At 39.1% G+C, this 22,280-nt stretch overlaps 1 protein-coding gene across 1 annotated transcript in view; it reads left to right on the forward strand.

The window, feature by feature from the left end:
- The first annotated feature begins 9,437 nt into the window (after window positions 1–9,437).
- WIPF1 (WAS/WASL interacting protein family member 1) overlaps window positions 9,438–22,280 on the forward strand; it is a 170,572-nt gene continuing 157,729 nt past the window's right edge. The window contains exon 1 of the mRNA XM_027865774.1: window positions 9,438–9,616. The gene's annotated coding sequence lies outside the window, so the exon portion shown is untranslated. The remainder of the gene's footprint in view (window positions 9,617–22,280) is intronic.

Consider the following 22,280-nt stretch of genomic DNA (forward strand, 5'->3'; position numbering starts at 1 on the left):
GCTGGACAGTCCCTTAGTAGTGAAGAGAGGCACCAGAGAGAGGAATTCTAGGAAGAGGTTGTAAATAGCCCAATTCTCCCACATGTACGAAAGTATTTATAGCAGCTCTTTCTGTGGTGGCAAAGAATTGGAAATTGAGGGGATGTCCATCAATTGGGGAATGGCTGAACAAGTTGTGGTATACGAATGTAATGGAATACTATTGTGCTCTAAGAAATGATGAGCAAGCCAACTTCAAAAAAACCTGGAAAGACTTGTATGGACTGATGCGGAGTGAAGTGAGAAGAACCAGGAGAACATTGTACACAGTAACAGCTATGTTGTGTGATGAATAACTTTGATAGACTTAGCTCTTCTCAACAATGCAAGGATCTAAGACATCTCCAAAAGTCTCATGGCGGAAAATGTTATCCACATCCAGAGAAAGAACTATGGAGTTTGAATGCAGATTGAAGCATACTATTTGCTCTTTTTTTTCCTTCTGTTTTGTTTTGTTTCTTCTTTCTTGTGGTTCCTCCTATTGGTTCTAATTCTTCTTTACAACATCACTAATGTAAATATATGTTTAATAAGAATGTATATGTATAGCTTAGATCACACTGCACGCCATCTTGGGGAGGGAGGTGGGGAGGGAAGGGGAGAAAAATTTAAAACACAAAAGCTTATGAAAGTAATTGTTGAAAACTAAAAAACAAATTGATAAAATAAAAAAATGCTTATTGATTAAACTAAAAAAAAAATAGCCAATTCTTCAATCCTACCTATATGAATAGATAAACACACCCAAAAAGTAAATAAAAAGGGGGAAGGAGACCAAAAAAGGAGGGCAACGAAAGACCGGACAAGAGGATATTTTCTCAGATGAGGAAGAGAAAAAGACAAGGAAATTAACAAGCATCAGGGGTGACAGGCAATCCTTCATATGACAAAAAATAAAATTTTGTTGTTGTTGAATAGTTTTAGTCCTCTCTGACTTTTTGTGACCCGATTTGGAGTTTTCTTGACAAAGATCATGGAATGGTTTGCCATTTGCTTCTCCTGCTCATTTTACAGATGAGGGAACTGAGCCACACAAGGTTAAGGGACTTGCCCAGGGTCACACAGCTACTAAGTGTCCGAGGCTAGATTTGAACTAAAAAAGATGAGTCTTCCTGAGTTTAGGCCCAGCTCTCTATTCACTATGCCTCCTAGCTGCCATGGACTTAAAGATTCTACAAATAAGTTACCAAAAACAAAAATATAACCAATTAGCTTAAATGAGAATACAATAAATAGAGCTAAATTAACACAAGACACAGTAAATTAGAAAATAAATATTTTAAAAGAATGGAAGAATTAGTGTCTGTAAATAAAGATCTGATATTGGTAAGCAAAGATCTATAAAAAGAAATCTATCTTCGGTTACAAAAAAAAAAGCAGAACAAAACAAATGGATAAAACATGCAGAAAGTGACGTAAAAATATGAATAAAGAAATGGAATCAATGGGAAATAACCTTCTTAGACCTGAAGGCCAGTCAATAGAATCAGCAAAAAATCAAGCAAAACAAGATCAAAGAACGACTTAACCTGAAAAAGACTTAAAAACTTTACAAAGATGACAGAACTGGAAGATAGAGCTTACGGAGATCTAAGAGTCATCATTTTACCTGAAAGAGATGAACAAAGAAAGCACCTAACCACTATTTTTCAAGAAATTGCTCAAGAAAATTTCTCAGAACTGAGATGAAAGGACAAACTGCAATAGCTCAATGGATTTTACCCAATAACCATGGAAAGGAACATAAATTTCAGCTCAGGTAGCCCCTTTACTCTCAAACTCCCTGCATAAACTTGGGCAAATCACTTCTTCTCTTTCTGTCTATTTAGTTATCTGCAAAATTAGGACTTTGAACTAAATAATCTCTAAGATTAATGCCAGGTTGAAATATATGATTCAAAATTTCACAGATAAAGAAATTATATTAAAAGAGAAAAACAACACTTATTGGAGTGTTCCAATTTAAATTATTCAGGATTACTTATCCATTATAAGAAAATTTTAAAAGCTGAGAACATAATTTACAGGAAATATATATTTTATATATATATATATATATATAATAGCCATATTCTTCTCCAGCTCATTTTGCAGATGAGGAAACTGAGACAGACAGGGGTAAGTGACTTGCCCAGGGTCACACAGCTAGTAAGTATCTGAGGCCAGATTTGAACTCAAGAAGATGAGTCTTCCTGAATCCAGGCCTGGCACTCTATCCACTGTGCCACCTAGCTGCCATGGACTAAAAGATTGTACAAATAAGTTAGCAAAAACAAAAAGGCAACAAATTAGTTTCTCCTCAAAGTCTTTTGCAGAGAAAAACTAGGAATGATGCACAAAAAATTTCAAAAAAAGTTTTTGTTGACTCTCTACAACATATCTAAGTATTTCAATAACAACAAAAAGAAAATCTAGCTAGAATCTTTGATATTTGACAGCATGCATAGCGCTTTGACAGCTGTAAAGTATTATATAAATGCTAGTTATTATTATTACTATAGACCAATATTAGTCCAGGCACAAATGTCCAGGTAACTCTGAAGAGTCACATACATATGGCATGCTTATTAATGGTAAACATCAGGTCAAACTCAGAATCACTAAATCAATAGAAAGGTATTCAATATAAATATCAATAAACATTTATTATGCGCCTACTATATTCCAGGCACTCTGCTAAGTGCTTGGGGAATAAAAAGAGGCAAAAGACTCTTCTCCTACTCTCAAGAGGCTCCCAATCTAATGATAAGGACTGTGTTTTGGGATTTCAATAAATCTAGGCTTTGACTGTAAATACTCCCACCAGTAGTTCAGATCACAAGTCATCCATGATTTCTCATCCTTCTAACTCCAGTCTGTTTCTTCCTATAAATTATCCATTGGAGGTCCATCCAATGTATTGGAGCCCTTCTCTAGATCTTTTGCTATTGTCTGAGTACCAGTGAAAAATCAGATTATTCTTAGTTATCCCTCATACTGACTACATGACAATCCCATCTTCCTTTCTAGTTGAACACTTTTCTTTTTTTTTTTTGACTTTTTAAAAAAATGTTTTTTAAGGCAGGAGAGGCAATCGGGGTTAAGTGACTTGCCCAGGGTCACACAGCTAGTAAGTGTCAAGTGTCTGAGACTGGATTTGAATTCAGGCCCTCCTGACTCCAAGGCTGGAGCTCTATCTACAGTGCCACCTAACTGCCCCACACTTTTCTAATGATAACGTTTACAACTACTTCTCCTGAATACTTTTTCATTAATAATATGCTATAGACTTCTCAAACCCATTAAGCGTCCCATCAACACCCTTTGAGTGAACTACAACTTAGATTCTTCAGAAATATATGCTAAAGAACCAGTTCTATTGGCTGTCCATCCAACCGTGCACCAAAGCCTAAACAAATACTATTCATCCATTTGTTTTTTCCCATACATATGGTTAGTTTCAACTTCTTTTTTTTTTTTTAAGGCAGTCAAGGTTAAATGATTTGCCCAGGGTCACAAAGCTAGTAAGTGTCTAAGGATGGATTTGAACTCAGGTCCTCCTGACACCAGGGCCAGTGTTCTATCCATTGCATCACACATAGCTGCCCCAGTTTCAACTCTTTTCCTTAATTATGTATCCCATTTAGGAGGCTCTGCAAGTGCTGTAAGGCTTGATGTAAACAACCTTTGTAGGACTTTGACCATTTGCAGAAAAATCTCTCTTTTCATTTTGACTATGAGTGTGATCTCATCCAAGACAGTGGTCAATACCTTTAAGCAAGTCTCCCTGTTATATGTTACACTTAATATTCATAATCACAGAATCACTGAACAAAGTTACCTCATCTTTCAAAACATCTTATGCTATTTTAACATATACATTGGAGACATTTTATTGGAAGAGAAGTTTTAAGGGGATATTTTCCTCTACAGATTCAACTTTTTATAATCAATTAAATAAAATGCTGATAAATAAGAAACAAATATATATTAAAATATTCATTATGATCAAGTAAGATTCATACCAGGAATGCAACGATGGTTCAATATTAGGAAAAGAAGAAGAAGCACAGTGGGATCATATATTCTGGGAATTAATTATGTAACTATAAAGATGTGGTTGTATTTTTAAGATAAATGCATGTTCGATTTTATCAAAAACATGCATGTACAATCATATTTTAAAATTATTTTAATGGTTAATATGAGTTACCATGTGGTTTTCCTAATATTGAGTCATTATTGTATTCCTACTCTAAATCCAACTTGATTATAATGACTATTTAATATATTTTTGTTTTTTTATTTAGCATATTATTTAATGTTTATATCATATCCATGGATGTAAAGGAGATTGAGAATAAATAACTAGATAGATAGGAGGATAACCAAGAGAAAAGAGTATCATGAGCACCCAAGGAAAACAGAGTATCCAGAAGGAGAAGGTAGGCAACCAATCCTGTCAGATACCCCAGAAAGGTCAAGAAAAATGAGAACTGAAAAAAAAAAAAAGTCACTGAATTTACTAATAATGAGGCCACTGGTGACCTGAGAGGCAATAGTTTTGATCAAATGGTAAGAGCAGAAACTAGATTACCAGGGACTGAGAAGTGAGTGGGATGTGAGAAAGCAGAGGCAAGACGTGTAGACAGCTTTTTCTAGTAAGCTGACTATGAAAGAGAGTAAAGATATATGATAATGTGAGAGGAGGGTAGGGCGTGTTTACGTCTTTATTCTTCTTCTTTGGCCCAAATAATCTAACATTCTTTCTCTAAAATATGTGTTTAGTTAAATAAAGGTTAAATGATAATTTATTAATGAGAAGAAGTATTGGTATATGTATGAGACAACTGAGAAGCCAGTGATTTAAGAGGAGCAGTAGAGGTGGGCCTCACATGCATAGGGAGGGGCCCCACATGTGGCTTGAAGGGAGGCAGAATAGACATCTCTAGCTTATTCCCCACCTTCCCCACCCTTCTTCAAGCGAGACTTTCATTCCTGCCAGGAGAGAAAGCAAGAATTTGAACCATTCTACTTTTCTCAGAGAAAAATCATATGGGACCAGAAGTATATCTATCCAATTGCCTTAAATATAGTTTGTATAGTTCAGGTTCCATTTAACTTCTGATCTCCTTGTCATTTGGGCAGGAAGGAGAGCCCCAAGCTCCATAGCCAAGGTTTGACCCTTTCCCCAACTAATACCATTCCACAATGAATACATATAGCAAATAGCAAAGAAACTCATATATCCAAATAAGTAGCAAAACAAATCAAAGAAGGTGTACATAGGAGAATATATACAAGACAATACAGAATGAAGGAATTCTCTTGTTAAGAGCCAGATTACAGCTCAATCAAGGGAATGTCCTAGATCTCACCCAAAGGGAAATGCCCCAAAGTCTCTAGAGTAGCAAACTGAGGATAGGGACATGGAGACCACAAGCACCTCTCATAACTTCCCAGAGTCTTTTCCTTTAACAACCTGGAATGAGATTGGCTTCTTCCATCTTCTCTCTCAAAGCTGGAAGTCAAATTGAAGCTCTAAGAAGACTCTCACTTGGAGAATTCCCAAAGTGGGTCTGAAGAAGGCTGGAGATCTCTTAATTCTCTCCAATTCTGCCTCATCCTTCACATAGGGCAGGACATTCATCTCCACCAATAAGGAAAAAGTCCCAAACTAATGAGCTTTGGGACAAGGGTCACAAACTATTGAAAAGCAGGGAAAGGGCTTGGGAATATTTAAGGGACAAGTTCCAGAGGAGATGGGAACATTTAGTAATCCTATCACATTTCTTTGAAAATTTCAAAAACAAGTATAACTAGAAAAGGAGGTGGAGCGGTCATGTGATAAGAATGAGGCAAGAGGCCTTCTGCTCCATTAATATCCACAGAATTTCAAAAGGTCTAAAAGAAGTCCTTCAGGATTTGGTAGAACTTCCTGGGGAGAATATATAGGAAAGCATGGACAACAATTGTAAAGAATGAGAAGCCATGAATGGGTTTTGGTCTCTACTCTTATAAAGAATGTCCACTAAAGTACAAACACATATATTCATGTCAATGCTACGACCTCTACAAAGATTGTAGGCCTCTATGAAAGAAAAGTAACTTCTGCATCTTCCCATTTCTCCGTGTCTAGTATAGTGCTCCAAACACAGTAAATGCTCAACATGAATTTGTTAAATTCAATTTAGTTCAATTGATGTCTCAATTTAATTCCCACAATCTCCATTTTGCTCTATCTCAGTTCTCCTAAAGGATCATACCTCAGACCTGACATCATCTGCCTTCAAGATCCAAAACTCTGAAATTCTCTTCTGAGGTGACCATCTGTCTACCACCTGCATGCCTCAAATCTCTTCTTTGCCTTTATCCTGAGGTCAAGCGTATCCTCCCAGCTCACCACCCCCATTCTTGTCCCTAAGGTCTATTCCTACTTGAGGTCTAGGATCCTATGGTCCCTTATCAGTCTTGATGAATACTGAACCATTTCAAAAAGGTACCATGACCCATGTTTAAATCATCTAATCATACTTTTGTTGTTCCTTGACCTGCTAATCCCCAACCTTGGATCACCTCCTCTTCTTATCTGCAGTTTCTCCTTTTATTTCCGATTATTACTTGAGGACTACTAAAGGAAACCTATTGATATACGTAACATTCATGCTATTGAATCTAACTGGGCCCTCACTACTGCATAGTAATCTTTAAATTTATTTCTGATGGACTCCTCAATAAATTCCCCAAACTCCTAACCCTTACCCACCCTCTCTTTCAACAAAGGACCCTGCCTGTTCCAGAAGATTGAAGCTATCAGCCATGAACTCTCTATCTCTCCTCCACACAGAAAAATCTTTCTTCACTCATCCTTTTCTCTTTCCCTCCAGAATGAAAGAGGTAAACTTCTTCACTGTCCAGTACTCCACCTAAGCTCCCTCCTCATCGCTTCTATTACCTTGAAATTCTCTTTCATCTTTCATTTCTTTTTTCTCTCTTGATGCCAAACTTTTTTTTTCCAATCACTTTTTCTACTTCCTTACCACCTATGCATCTCTCAATAATCCCTTGTAATATGGCTTTCATCCCTACCTCACCAGTGAAACTACTCTCTGTGAATCCAACAGTCACCTTCCAATTGACCTAAGCCAATGCCTTTTATCAGTCCTTAGTTTTGAAAAAAAAAAATTCTGAAGCATCTCCATTGTGATGCCTTCCATGACAGTGTACTCTCCTGACTCTCCTCCTACCTTTCTGCCTACTCCTTCTCTGGCTTCTTCATTAGTTCTTTTCTTCATCCTATAACAACCACCTCAGTGTGGGTATCCCCTAAGATTCTATGACTCCCTCCTCTTCTCTCTCCTCCCTTTCTATGTTAAACTTCTAGAAAGAGCGGCCTTCATGATCTCATCTACTTTCAGGTTTCAAACATTCCCCCTATGAAGATAACAACCAAATCTAAATCTCCAGCTCCAACATCGACCTTCAACTGTATTGCCGCATTACTTGCATGATCTTCTTACACCTCAGACTCAACATATCCAAAATGGAACTCATAAGCTTCTCAGAGGAAAAAAAAATCCACAACTTGTCCCTCCCCCTTATTTTTGTGTTTCTATTAATAATGCCATTATCTTCTGAAGTCACTAAAGTTCATTTCAAAGTCTGGGAATCAATCATATTGTATTCTTCCCTCTCCCTCACCTCCTACAGCCAATTAGTTGTCAAATTCTGTTCATTCTGCCTTCTCAAAATGTCTCTTTGCTGTACCCTTCTTTCTACTTCCCGCATCACCATCTTAGTTCAGACTTTCATCATCTTTTGACTGTACTATTTTATATACCGGAACTATCTGATTCTAGTCTCACCCTTCTCCAATAAATCCTACACTGAGGTAGCAAAATAATCTTCCTAAGGCATAGGTCTGATTATGTCACTCCCTTTGCTCCAAAACACCTTATCATTTTCCACTGCTCAGGGCTTGGAGTCAGGAGATAATTTGGTTCAGATCCCAGCCACGGATATCCTGGCTATGGGACCCCCAGTCAAGCCTGTAATCCCTCTGAAAGCGTTTCCTTATTTGTAAAAGGATAATAATTCATTAGCAGTATTATCAAATGCTACATCAAAACAGATTATTTTCCCCATGTTTTTCCAATATTAAAGACATCTATATTTCTTTTGGGCGAGTTCTTAAAAGATACAACTTGGTTTTTCAGAAATTAAATTTTAGGATAACTCAGGCCATGATTCGGTGGGCACAACTCTTCACCTAGACACAGAGGCATACAGAGCAATTTTGCATTGCTGTCCTGACCACCACCCACCTACCCAGTCGGCACTCAAATGAGGCTGAAGAAGTCCCCAGTGGGATATTAATATAACAAGATAAAGTTCAAGTTCCTTATCCCTGCATTCAAAGCTGGCTCCAACTCATCTTTCCAGATTTATTCCATCACACTTCCCTTCACGTATATCTATATTCCAGCTAAAATGAATTAATAGCTATTTTAAATCTCTTCCTGGCATCTCCCACTTCCCCACATTCCTTTTCAGAGGTAGAAGGAAACTTAAAAGATCATAATAGTCCATTCCCTTCATTTTAGAAATAAAGAAACTGAGACAGTCGCCGTCCCGCCCCCCCAGCCACCCCTCATTGTTAAATGACTTGCCCAAGGTGATGCAAGTAGAAAGCGATGGAATACAGATTCCAACTCAGGTGTCCTGTCTCCACATCTTGTGATATTTCAAACTATACTACTTCTCTCTGGAAATCCTTCTCTTCCTTCAACATCCAGCTCATCTGTCACTCTTTGGGAACCTTTCCCTGATCCCTCCTCCCTCCACTCAACTAAGAGCTTCCAAGGTTCCCAGGCTCTTCACGCCTTTCTGTTTGTCTTCTCTCTGTTAATACCTTTAACACATTTTAACGTGGGATCCAGTGAAGGGACCCTGGAGATCATCTAGCCCAATCTCTTCGTTTTACTGATGAGAAAACAGAGTCAAAGAGAGGTTAAATGACTTCCCAGGGTCACACATAGTAAGTATCTGAGATGAAATTTGAACCCAGTCTTCCAGACTCCAAGTCCACTGCCCAATCTACTGTGCTATAAGTAATAGCTATATGCATAGATGTCTTTTTATCCCCCTACTGAACGATAACGTTCTTTGAGGAGAGGGACAGCGTCTTTTTCGCCATTCTAACCTCAGTGCCTCGCACACGGTAGGCACTCAAAAGTCTGTTGAATTAAAAAAGGAGAGAAGCCATCTCCCGCGTCCACAGTTGCAGGAGCAGCAGGAGCAGCAGCGGCCTGCTAAGTCCACATGTGGCAGGGCCGGTAGAGGGGCGGGGGGCGGAGAGGGAGGGGGGAGGTAATGTTTGGAATGGGAGGGTTTACATCACAGCGAAGTTCCCGGATGGTCGTAGCCTCCGAGCTCGGAGAGCTTTTCCTGCCCGCCTGGGAGAAGTTTTCCAGAGAAAAATGCCCGGTGCGCTGAAGCTGCTGGGGAACAAGCGGGAGCCGCCGCCTGCAGCTGCGACCGCCGCCCTCATCCCGGGAGGGAACCGACGAGGAGGATTCTAGGAGCGGAGCACACCCGGGTAAGAGACGCGTTTTCTTCCTTGCCCTGGCTTATCTTCCCTCTCCCACCCCCCCGCCCCCACTTTTAGAACCAGACTCCGGCTCAGGAGGTGGGGCGAGGTGGGGGTTTGAGGGGAGTTGGGTGAATATTTGTGTGCGCCTGTCATCGAGTGGGATTTTCGGGGTAGGACTGAGCCCTAGCAGCCTGGAGGTTACTTGAGTGCAACATCTGGCTAGGAGACCCTCTCGTAGTCTGTCTTCAAGGCACATTTGCAGAAGTGAATGCCTTGTTCCTTTCCTCGGGCTGGGAGGGGGGATTCGGAAACGCTGCTTTGGGGATCAGTAGCGGGGAGAAGGAGATGATGACGTGGGAGTTAAGGAGAAAAGGAGAGAGAGAGAGAGAGAGAGAGAGAGAGAGAGAGAGAGAGAGAGAGAGAGAGAGAGAGAGAGATGTCGAAATAGCCCTTATTTACTCCAAGAGTGGGTTTCGTTGAATAACATCAGTCCCCTCCCAGGCCCTGCTCTCCCAGATGTGTTCGCAGCTCCTTCATCCAGCATTCACAAAGTGGCTAACTTTTTCCTTTGGCTGCCGGCAAGGCGCTTTCTCGGGTGGCCTCGCCTTCTTGATTCCTCTCGTCTGGCCGGGATGGAGCCTCCCGGGGAGCGCAGGACAAGAGGTGGCTGGAGATCTTAGGGAAAAGGTGACTGTGGTGCTGCCCTTGCGCCCCGGGACAAAGCGAGCTGACAAACCCTCCGGGGCTCCGCCTGACTGCAGAGACAATCTGGCGAGATTGCAAAAATCCAGTACTCGAGCTGCTCTGGGCAGAGGCATAACAAGTCCCGAACTAATTTGCACACTACCTGCGCCAAAACAAGGAGATAAGCTACAAGAGACTTGTAGAGCATCCCCGTCGCCGTTTTTTTTTTTAATGAAACAATTATTTTTTATTGTGTAGTCCACTAACACTTCACCTTCCTCAGTCCTTTCCTTAAATTGGACTCTTGCCTGCTTGAATATCTCCTCCAAACATTTCCTCTTTGAATCTGTTGGTATCCATGCATGCATGTGTGTGTGTGCATGTGGTCACTGACCTTAAAATCACTGCCAGCTCTACCCAGCACTTTTCAAAAATATAGGATGTGCTCTTCCCAGATTTCTCTGCAACCATTTGTTTCTCCAGTTCCTTACTCTTTCTGTTGCCCTTTTCTAATAATATCTTGCACAGATTTAAAGAAAGTTGTCAGTGCTCTCACCAGGAAAAGGAAACAAGCTGACCCAGGCAGGAATTCTGCCTGGTGGTCCAAATGCAGAACTGGCATTAGACTTGGAAACTTCTTAGTTTAACAAAGGGTGGGTCTGTTTGAAGGCAAGCCCTGGACAACTGCTGTTGGTCAGAGCCGGGCTAGATCTGGGCACCCCTCTCTTGTTTCATTTTTGTTCATTTTAGTCTTATACCATAGAGGAAGAAGGAAATAGTGGATAGAATGCTGGATTTGGCAGCAGGAAGACCTGTGTTCAAATCCTGAAATCCTGCTTCTGGGACTTATTAGCTGTGTAATCATGGACAAGTCCTTTAACCTCTCAGAGCCTGTTTCTTCATCTGTAAAATGGAGATAATCACATCTGTTATTGTGAAGCTGAGATAAAAAAAAATGTACGTAAAGGTGAGGTATGGCTGAAGAAGAGACCAGTAAGATGTTAAAGGTGTGGAGAATGTTATTGTAGAAGCTCTAAAATGGCCGTTCTCAGGCTAGTATTGACATCTATCTCAATTGAAGATCAATTAGGAATGTGTGACCCATCCTACACAAACTTTAAAGTCACATATCATTTCATGGTAATTGCCCCTTTTGGTCCACATTCTAGCTGTTGAGTTATATGGCTCCAGACCCCTTCTGGGTTCTATATAAAATCTCCAGGTCATTGACACTATCGATCTGATTTGACCTTTATTTCTGAATAGTGTCAGTACTAGTGCTGAACAAGTTAGGCATGCATGAGATGCCAGATCCAGCCAATCACTTTCTACAGAATATTTTAAGAGAATATGGACAGTTTTTCTTTATCAGTTACTTTTTTTTTTTTGCCAGTTTCCCATTCTAACTACAATTTCAGTACAACAGAATAACTTCATTTTAAACTGTTTGCCTCTCATGGATTTTTAAACTGTTTGCCTTGTCAGGTCAGAGGGGATTACATAGCTCACTGAAAACTATGAGCTATGCTGTGCAGGGTTACCCAAGATGGACAGGTCATAGTGGAGAGCTCTGACAAAAGGTGATTCACTGGAGAAGGAAATGGCAAACCACTCCAGTATCTTTGCCAAGAAAACCCCATGGAGAGTATTAAAATGCTAAAAGATATGACATCAGAAGATGAGCCCCTCAAGGCAGAAAGGTCTGGCCTACTATGGTCAGGGTCATGAAGAGTTGGACAAGAATGAACAACAAATGTGAAGTTTTGGAGGTGGAGAGAGCATAAGATCTGATATTAAGAATAGATATTCTATTAAAATATAATGAGATAGATTTTTCCTGGGGCTCAAGTCCCTTCCTGCTATTAAGGTAGGCTCTTAGGCAAGTCCATAAGCCCCCTTGGTCCATTAAGATACCATTTAATAAGTTGTATTTAAACTGAAGAATGAGAAAGAAATAATACAATGAAATGAGAAAAACTGATTTGTTCTTACCATTTTTCATTTAAAATTGTCAGCTCATAGTGCTCTGGCTACAGATACAATTACAGTTCAATAGTGAGTCTGTCCATGTCACTTGCTGCCTTTCGTATTCCAGGTTGATATTGCTGACCAAGATTACCCTTTTAGTGTGTGGCTGGGGGAAAAAAAAAACATTCTGACTACCTCTGTGCTGATCCTTCCACATTCCACACAGGTAGAAAGCCCTCTGGGTTGTGGCAGCAGCAGCTGCTTTTTGCCAATTCAGCTGAATCTGTCGCTATCTGAGATTCTGCTCACTTGGAATGTTGGTCTGCTTGAAGACTTTCCTCCACTTCACTTCAATTCAACAAGCATTCATTGGGCACGTGATAGATATTGGACCCAGTATTAGGTGCTGGAGGTACAGAGACAAAAAGAAATAGTCTCTATCCTCAAGGAGCTCACATTCTATTGAAATAATACATTTACATTGATAAATACAAACAATATACTTGGAGAAGAGAAAGCAGACTAACTGAGGCAATAATAGAGCTACAACTTGAAGAATCCTTAGTGGGCATCTGTTATAATTGTCTTACTTTATTGAGAGGGAAAGAAAGGCCCAGAGAAATTAGATGATTTATCCAATATCATTGTTGTTAAGTCATTTTTTCAGTCATTTCCAACTCTTGTGACCCCATTTGGGGTTTTCTTGGCAGAAATACTGGAGTGGTTTGCCATTTCCTTCTCCAGCTCATGTTACAGATGAGGAAACTGAGGCAAACAGAGTTAAGTGACTTACCCATTATCACACTGCTAGTAAGTGTCTGAGACCAGATTTGAACTCAGGAAGATGAATTTCCCTGACTCCAGGGCCAGCACGCTATCCACTGCACCACTTAGCTGCCTCTCCAATATCATACAGATTATCCATATCACAGGACGGAAATTTGAGCTCATGTACTGTGATAAGCATGTCACTTTTTCCACTGTAGAGTTTTCCATTGGAAGTTGCACCCGAACCTTAAGGAAAGCTAAAGATTCTGAGAGGCAAAAATGAAGAGGAGATGTGTTCCAGGCATAGGATTCAGCCTGAGCAAAGGCACAGAGATGGGAGATGGGAAGACAAATTTTGAGAACAAGTAAACCTATGTGGCTGGGACGAGAGTACGTTGAAAGGGAGAAATGTGAAATAGGTCTAGAAAAGTAGGCTTGAGCTAACCTGTGAAAGATTTTAAATGCCAAGGTGAAGAGTCTATATTTTACCCTATAGGCAACAGTTTGCTGTTGAAGATTAAAGATTAAAGATGTTAAAGATGGTGTTTTAGGAAGATTATTTTGGCAACAGTATGGAAAATGGATTTCAGATGGAAGCAGGGAGACCAATTAGGAGACTATTGAAGTAACAGTCCAGGCAAGAGATAATGAGGACCTGACCTAGAGTGGTGGCTCTGTGAAGGAAGAGATGGGAGGTGATGTGACAGGTGCTGTGGAAGTGAAATTGACAAGATTTGGAAACTGATTGTATGGGGGTTGGGGGGAAGAGAGGGAAGAGGTGATTCCAAGATTAGGAACCACAATGACAAGAATAATGGTAATGCCAACAACAGAGACAGGGAAGTTGAAGGAGGGACAGGTTTAGAGGGAAAGATAAATGAGTTCTGTTTTGTATATGTTGATTCTGAGATGCCTGTGTAATAATCAGGTGGCGATCGTTAGAAACTAATATTATGTTAATGAGAATTGAAAAGGATTTTAGAGGTCATGTTATTTTACAAATAAGAAAATGAAGGTCTAAAGAGCCAATGTCCAACATGCATTGGTGATGTGGCCCTGAATCTCAGGAGAGAAATAAGGGTTAGCTCTATAAATCTGAAAGTTAATAGCTCACCTAATTCCTAATTGCTGTGCAACTGGACACTGTCTCTGCTACTACTTCCCAGAAATCTACAATCTTGCTGCATTTACTTGTCTTGGCATGGAGGTAACCCTGATTTCTCAAAAGCTAAACCAGTAGAATATAAGCACTGACTGGTCCTACTAAGCTCAAAAGGCTTTGAATACTGGCCACTGAGATTGCACTTCTGTCTTCTGAAAGGTCGCTGAATTAAAATTGCAGAGAATTATCACCAGGGAGGTGTCAAAGTGAATTTTTCAGCCGCAAGCAAGTCTTAAAGACATTCTGCTAAGTTATAGAGGAGTTATGGTCTGCTCCTATGAATAAAATCACAGGTCATTGCTTTTTAGAGTATTTTTTTTTTAGGCAATTGGGGTTAAGTGACTTGCCCAGGGTCACACAGCTAGTAAGTGTCAAGTATTTGGTCTGAGGCCGGATTTGAACTCAGGTCCCTCTGACTTCAGGGCCAGTGCTCTATCCACTGCACCACCTAGTTGCCCCTAGAGTATTTCTTTAAGATATATGAAATTGTATTTCAGGGTTCCACTACACTTATGTCCTTGTGAGCCATTCTAACCCAAACCTGTATATATGAATTAGGTTAAAATGGGGATCAAGAACTGACGTGATATCACTTATTCATTCATTCATTCATTCATTGGTTCATCCATTCATTGGTTCATTTATTGCATACCCACTACATATAAATCACATAAGATATACACATGGGGAAAGGAGTATGAGGAAAGGGAAATGGTGAGTGAGAAGGAAGAATCAAGGATGACTCCTTGGTTATAAGCCTGGATGATATGAAAAATGGCAATGCCCTTAACCGAAATATTGAAGTTGGAGGGAGGACAGTAAGGGATAAAGATGTGTGTGGGGGTGGGAGAGGAAGAAACTTACAGGCTAATAGGGAAAGGTAAGACATGTTCACCAGTTCATGGAGACACTCTAATATAATGAAATGAACACTAGAGTTGGAGTCAGACCTGACTTCAAATTCAGACCTTATTCCTCAATATGTGTGGCATTGGGCAAGTCATTGACTGTCTCTGAGCTTCATTCTCTTCATCTATAAAATGAGGAGGTTGAATTAAAAGATATCTGAAGTCCCTTTCTGGCCCAAATATTAGGATAACTAAGTATACTACAAAGTAGTATGTGGTAATTGCCAGAAAGGAGATAATTTAAAAAATAATAATAATGTGATGGGAGTTGAAAAGAGAGGGCAATTGCCTCCAGCCAGAAGATGAGAGAAGGAAGACTTATCATGCTGCTCCTTGAAGAATAGGGAGATCGTTAACAGATGAAGATTTGGAAAGAGGGTTAGAAAGGAAGAGGTAAGGAGTTTAAGGGACATAAAAAGTAAAGAAAATCTGACAGAGGTAGGGAAATATAGGAATACTAAGTCGTTGTAAGTTATTAAGCTATAATACTAAGTGGCTATAAAAGAGGATGCATCATATAATGGAAAGAGCAGTGAACATGAAGGTTTTCTTCCCAAATTGACCTTTAATTAATTGTGTGATGTTGGGCAAGTTACTTGACTTTTTGGAGCCTCAGTTTCCTCATCTTTTAAATGAGGTTAGACTAAGTGACCTCTAAGTCCACTTCTAGCTCAAAAAGTCTATGGTTCTATGTATGAGGGTCCCAGTAGAAAATGTATTTGAAAAAGTAAAGCGGGCCATGAGAGGGCCTTGAGAATGTCAGACTAAGGAGCTGATACTTCATTCTCTCCATAATAGAGGACCATTGAAGAACTCTCCTTTTAGGTTGATTATTTGAGTGATTCATACCATGTCCTCTCCTTATTTCCTTAAATTAAGAAAAGGGGCAAAGAGGTCACTATGTGACATGTATTGTTCTCATCTCTCCTAAGGATTAACTTTATTTCATTGTTATCTTCTGAATTTCATACAGTTATCCAAGTCAGCTTCCCCCTCAAAAAAAGAAAAGAAAAGAAAAGAGAAAGAAGGGGTTCCTACAGATTCCTAAGTCACTTGTACAGTTTTGTAAATAGGTTAAAAAAACACAGGTTGTTCCAAAAGTCTTAGTACAATTTAAAACTGCATTAAGATGTGGAACACCTTGTATTTTCTCTTGTTATATCCACAATTACCTATGCCCTCCGTTAATTCTATTTAACCATCAATCAATCAACTAATAATAGCTAGCATTATATAATCCCTTAAGGTTTACACTGCACCTTACATATGTTCCCTTATTTAATCCTCACAGTAACTCTGTGAGGTAGTTGTTATTATTATCCCCATTTTACAGTTGAGGAGACTGAGGTTGACAAAGACTAAGTGACCAGCTAGTACTAAGTATCTGAGGTAGGATTCAAACTTGGACCTCCTTGATTCCAAATCCAACACCCTTGTCACTATGTTAGGTGCTTATTCTACGTACAAAACATTGCATTCCCTCATTCCTCCATTTCAAAATGCTAAAACAAACAAACAAACAAACAAAAAACCACTAAATATGTGCTGATTTCATAGCAGCTATGTGGCACTATGAATAGACTGATGGACCTAGAGTTAGGAGGACTTGAGTTCAAATATACGTCAGACATCATAGGCAAGTCATTTAAACTCTGTCTGCCTCAGTTTTTTAATCTGTAGAATGTAGATAATAATATCTACCTCCCAGGTGTGTCATAATGATAAAATAAGATAATATTTGTGAGGTGTCTAAGAAACCTTAGAGCATTTATATAAATGCTAGCTATTACTACTACTGTTACTATATTACCTTATAAATATTTTGTGTTTTATTTTACATCCAAATACACAGAAAGTTCCCTCACTGCTACTCTCCATCCTTCTCCCCTTCCTTCCCCCCATTCTCTCCAGCCCTACAGTGATAGATTGAGAGAAAAGAGGTTAAAAAAAAACCAAAGTCATTACTGCATCTTGGAAGAGGAAAAGCCTTTGTTTTCCCTCTAAAAGAATGTATGATAGCAAATAACATCTGAAAGGGGTGTGTGTGTGTGTGTGTGTGTGTGTGTGTGTGTGTACATAAGCAAGTGGATTGTATAAAATGCAAACTGTTTGAAGACATAGGGATTGTTATATTCCCCAGACTGGACTTGACACTTACTTTAATTAAAAATCAATTATAGATGTGCAGCTCATTCTGTTCTCCACTTTGACTGCCATGTTTTGCCCAGAGATGGAAGGAGAGACAAAAATACAAAAGAAGCTTAGGCAAACAAGAGAGGTGATGATTACTCAGAGCATCATATTTTTGACAACTATATATCTTTGGAGGAATGATAAGAATGAGTGTCCTAGCTTATGAGTGTCTCTAAGAGTTGATGGCAGGTAAATGTGGCAATTAGCAAGCTGGGAGCCATGCTCTAGCCTAACGAATGGTATCCGTAAGATTTCTGTGGCCAGATTTGTGGCAAACATCTCACCCTAATAGCTACCTTTGGTGAAGTGAAGGGAAGTGTAAAGGGAAGAAAGAGGGGAAGGAAGGCAGAGAATGAATATCCACTCACCTGGAACTGAAGCAGCCGGAAATTTTGATGTTCTCCCATGAGCATATGTTGATATCACCCATATGCTATTTATGACATATGTACCCAATGGCTCAGAATTTCCTGTTTCCTCTAGAGCAGCAGTTAACCACATGTTAACCATCAGTTTACCAAAGGTGAATGGCAGCCAGTGGATGAGATGATCTTAGAGTAGACCTGGCTACTTCTAGATCACAGGTGCTGGTAGCAGGGAAATGCTATATAAATGTGTCATATAAAGGTGCTATATAAATGCATATTTCTTTTGATTCCCCATTCCCCTTCCCATATAAGTTGAAGCCAAAAGGCAATTGATTTTTCTATCTTCTTGTAAGATGCTGTATCAAATGAGATAATAGAGGTGACATACATTTTCTATATATATGTCAGTAATTACTGTGACATGCATTTTGTTTATAAATACCAGCAATCATCATCATTGGTATGCTGAAGACTGAACAAAACAGCAGCATGACATGGCCAGGTTTGTTTTTGCCCTTTCTGCTACCTCAAGCCTGAGGGTTAAGGAGTTTTGATAAGATTCTATGGTGCCATCTTGGTACTTTGAGATGTCTAGCTGGGTTTCAAATAGGCCCTTTTGGAGGGTCGCTGAAGTCATATGTAATAGACTAACATTCATCATTTTAAAAAGGAATGTGGCTAAAAAGAGGGAAAGATATAAAAGATATAAAACTCTTTTTTAATTTAATAACTATTTTATAGATGATACACTAGTAAGGACAAGCTGCTATGAGGTTATGCAAATAAGACATTTTAATAAAATATTGACTAAAACCCACTGTTAATTTCTTTTTTACTTCTTTGATAAATTATCTTTTGGCCATTACCTCAATTTCTTCTTCTGATTAATTTTCTTCTTATATATTCAGTTATATTCATCATATTTAATTAAATTATTCAAAGTTTTCCATGATCTGGGCCCTAGCTCACTAATCCAAGCTTATTTTTCACTACTTTTAATTGCCCTATATTCTAGTCAAACTGGCTATTCGTCCATCACTGAGCACCCCTTGTGCTTTTTCTGCCTTTCTTCTCACCATCCCTTTTGCCTGAATGTTCTTTCATATTTCCACCTTTCAAAATCCTACCTATGTTTCAAGGCTTAACCCAATTGCCACTTTTTCCATGAGAACTTGTCTTTTCCCATACCAGATCAACCTAATTTCTGAATTCCCAGAACTATCAAAGGGAGGCATTGTGGTATAATGATGAGAGCTTTCTATGTGAAGTCAGTAGAGGCCTGGGTTCAAATCATGTCTCTGATAGCTACTAACCATGTAACCCTAGACAGGGCACTTAAACTTCTCTCTCAGTGATCTCATCAGCTCTCATGATATCAGCTATCATTTCTGCATAGATGTTTCTCACATCTATATAGCCAACCCTAATCTCTCACAGATCATTAATACTTAATTAAGTGCCTACTATGTGCAAGGCACCCTGATGTGTCCTGATTATACAAAGATAAAAAAAAAATCAGAGTCCCTGCTCTCAAGGAGTTTGCATTCTACTAATCTCTTTGGGACTCAGTTTCCTAATCTGTAAATGAGGAGATTGTACTCGATGGCGTCTGAGATCCATGCAGGCTCTAAATTTTTTATCATATACCTCAGTACTTTGAACTTTCTCATGTCACTTATCACAGCTCACTTTGTATTAGAATTATTTTTATAAATGTTTTATCTTTCTCAATACTTGTAAGTTCCTTGAGAACTAATGTTGTTCTTATTCTTCATGTACAACATCCTGCACATAGTAGGCTCCTAATAAATATTAATTGAGTGAATGAAATCTACCTCTCCATTATAGCGTCTAAGAGGGAAAAAGTCATCTTAAAGTGTGGAGAGGCTCTGTGTATGTGTGTGTGTGTGTTCTGAAATGTAGCATGGTTGGTCAAAGTGCTAGAAAAGCTATTTCAGATAAAAGAGCAGGTGGTCATTGTGATATACAATTATATCTTCTTCTATTGTATTGACATTATTATTCATAAAAGTTGAGGCAGCTCTGTGACTCACTGGATAGAGCACTGGGCCTGGAGTGATGAAGGTCAAAGTGAGTCTCAGACACTTACTAGCTGTGTAACCCTGGGCAAATCACCTAACCTCTGTTTGCCTCAGTTTCCAAAATTTAAATTTAAAATTAAATAGGAAATAATAATAGCACTTACTTTCTAGGGGTTATGGTGATGATCAGATGAGGTAATATTTGTAAAGCACTTAGCACAGAGCTTAGCATGTAGTAGGTGCCATATAAATGCTTATTCCCTTCTATTTCTCATACCCCCCCTTCCCAGGTAAGTTGAAGCCAAAAAGGCAACTGATTTTTCTGTCTTCTTGTAAGGTGATGCATCAAATGCAATAATAGAGGGGACATACATTTTCTTTTTCCTGAATAATATTTTCCCAATTACATGTAAAGACAATATTTAATATTCATTTTTTAAAATTTTGAGTTTGAAATTCTTTCCCTTCCTCCATCCTCTCCACCCTTCCTGAGACAGGAAGCAATTTGATATAGGTTATACATGTGCAATCATGAAAAACATATTTCCATATTAGTGACATATTTTCTATGTAAATAGTAATTAATGTCACATGTATTTTCTCTACAAATATCTGTAATCATTAGCACCATCATAGGAATGCATAGAGACTGAGCAAGCTGTGCCCAGATATATAAATACAACTGAAGTGAGCCTTACTATTGGGGAGAGAACAACCAATGATAATGTTCATGCCAGATGTGAAGAGGAAGAACCAGTGGTAATGTTCACCCCAGGGCATGGGAGGGGCACACAAGGCACCCCTTCTAAACAGGCCTGTGTTTATTATCAGTAGTTGATTTCAGTAGCAATAAGGATAATAATACAGAAAGGAGAAGTTTCTTACGTCTTTAAATAGCTATAGTCAAAACATTCAGAAAGGTTGAGTTTATTGTAGAGGTTCAAAAATAACATCTGGTATTTGCACTCATTTCAGTAACAAATGTTTAAGAGGGATCAGTTTATTTTATTTTGTTGTATCTTCAACACCTAGCAAAATGTCTGGTGTGCAGGCGACACTTAATAAATTGTTTGATTAATTGATTTTTTTTTTATTAACTAAGTGTCAATCTTCCCCAAGGCTCTGTGCTAGGCCCCCTTCTCTTTCTCTCTCTCTCTGTCTCATGACCTCCTCATCTCATTTAATTGTCACCTCTATGCACATGACTCACAAACTTTATCCAGTATCCAATGTCTAGACAGTCTCTCCCCTGAGTTTCAAGCTGGCTTCGCCAGTTGCCTAGCAGATATTTCAAACTGAATGTCCTAGAGACATCTCAAACTCAGCATCTCCAAAGCTGAGTTCATTACCTTCCCTTCCAATCATCCCTCTTTTCCACATGTACCTATTTCTGTCAAAGGCACCATTAGTCTTCCAATCTCCCAGGTTTGTAACCTTGGTGTTAACCTAGACTCCTTACTCTCCTGTATCCCACACATTTAATCAGTTGTCAAATCTCACCATTTCTGTCTCTCCAACATCTCCATTGTATCCAACCCCTTCTCTCCACTTACATAGTTATTGCCTTAGTTCAAGGCCATATCACCTATCACCTAGATTATTGCAACAGCCTCTAATTAGACACCCTTGCTTCAAATCTCTTCCCTTACCAGTCCATCCTCAACACTCCTGCCAAAGTGTTTTTCCTTAAGCGCAGATGTGACTGTCACTCCCATACCTGATAAACTGTAGCAGCTCCCTGTGTGCTAATTAAATTAAATAGAAACAATTAAATGATTATTTAATTATAATTAAATATAAACTCCTCTGTTTACTTTTAGAGCCCCTCCCAACTTTGCTTTAACCCATCTTTCCAGCCTCATTGGACATCATGCCTCCTCTTACACTCTGATCTATCCAAACTGGTTTTCTCTCTGTTCCTCACATACATTACCCTATCTCTCATCTTCTTGTCATTGCGTTGGCCATCCCCCATGGCTGGAATGTGTTTCCTCCTCACCTGTGCCTGAGAGAGTCTCTCCCAGAAGCAAACTTAAATACCACCTTCTGCATGAAGCCTTTCCTGGCCCCCTTAACTGCTGCTGCCTTCCCTCTCAAATTACCTCGTATTTCACTATGTTATACTTTGTATTTGTTTGTATTTATGTGCTTTATGTTTGTTCTGCAAGTGTGTGTATGTATGTCTATGCGTGTGTATATACATATATATATTCATGTGTGTGTGTGTGTGTGTGTGTGTACACACTTGTTTCCCTTGTTAAACTATAAGCTTCTTATGAGCAGGGGATTTAATCATTCATTCATGCATTCATTTTGTTTGTATTTATGTGCTTTATGTTTGTTCTGCATGTGTGTGTATGCATGTCTATGCATGTGTATATACATATATATATTCGTGTGTGTGTGTGTGTGTGTGTGTGTGTATACACTTGTTTCCCTTGTTAAACTATGAGCTTCTTATGAGCAGGGGATTTAATCATTCATTCATGCATTCATTTTGTTTGTATTTATGTGCTTTATGTTTGTTCTGCATGTGTGTGTATGCATGTCTATGCATGTGTATATACATATATATTC

Source organism: Vombatus ursinus, unplaced genomic scaffold (genome assembly GCF_900497805.2).
Source record: "Vombatus ursinus unplaced genomic scaffold, bare-nosed wombat genome assembly UNPS02014779.1, whole genome shotgun sequence".
In the NCBI taxonomy this organism is placed as follows: Eukaryota; Metazoa; Chordata; class Mammalia; order Diprotodontia; family Vombatidae; genus Vombatus; species Vombatus ursinus.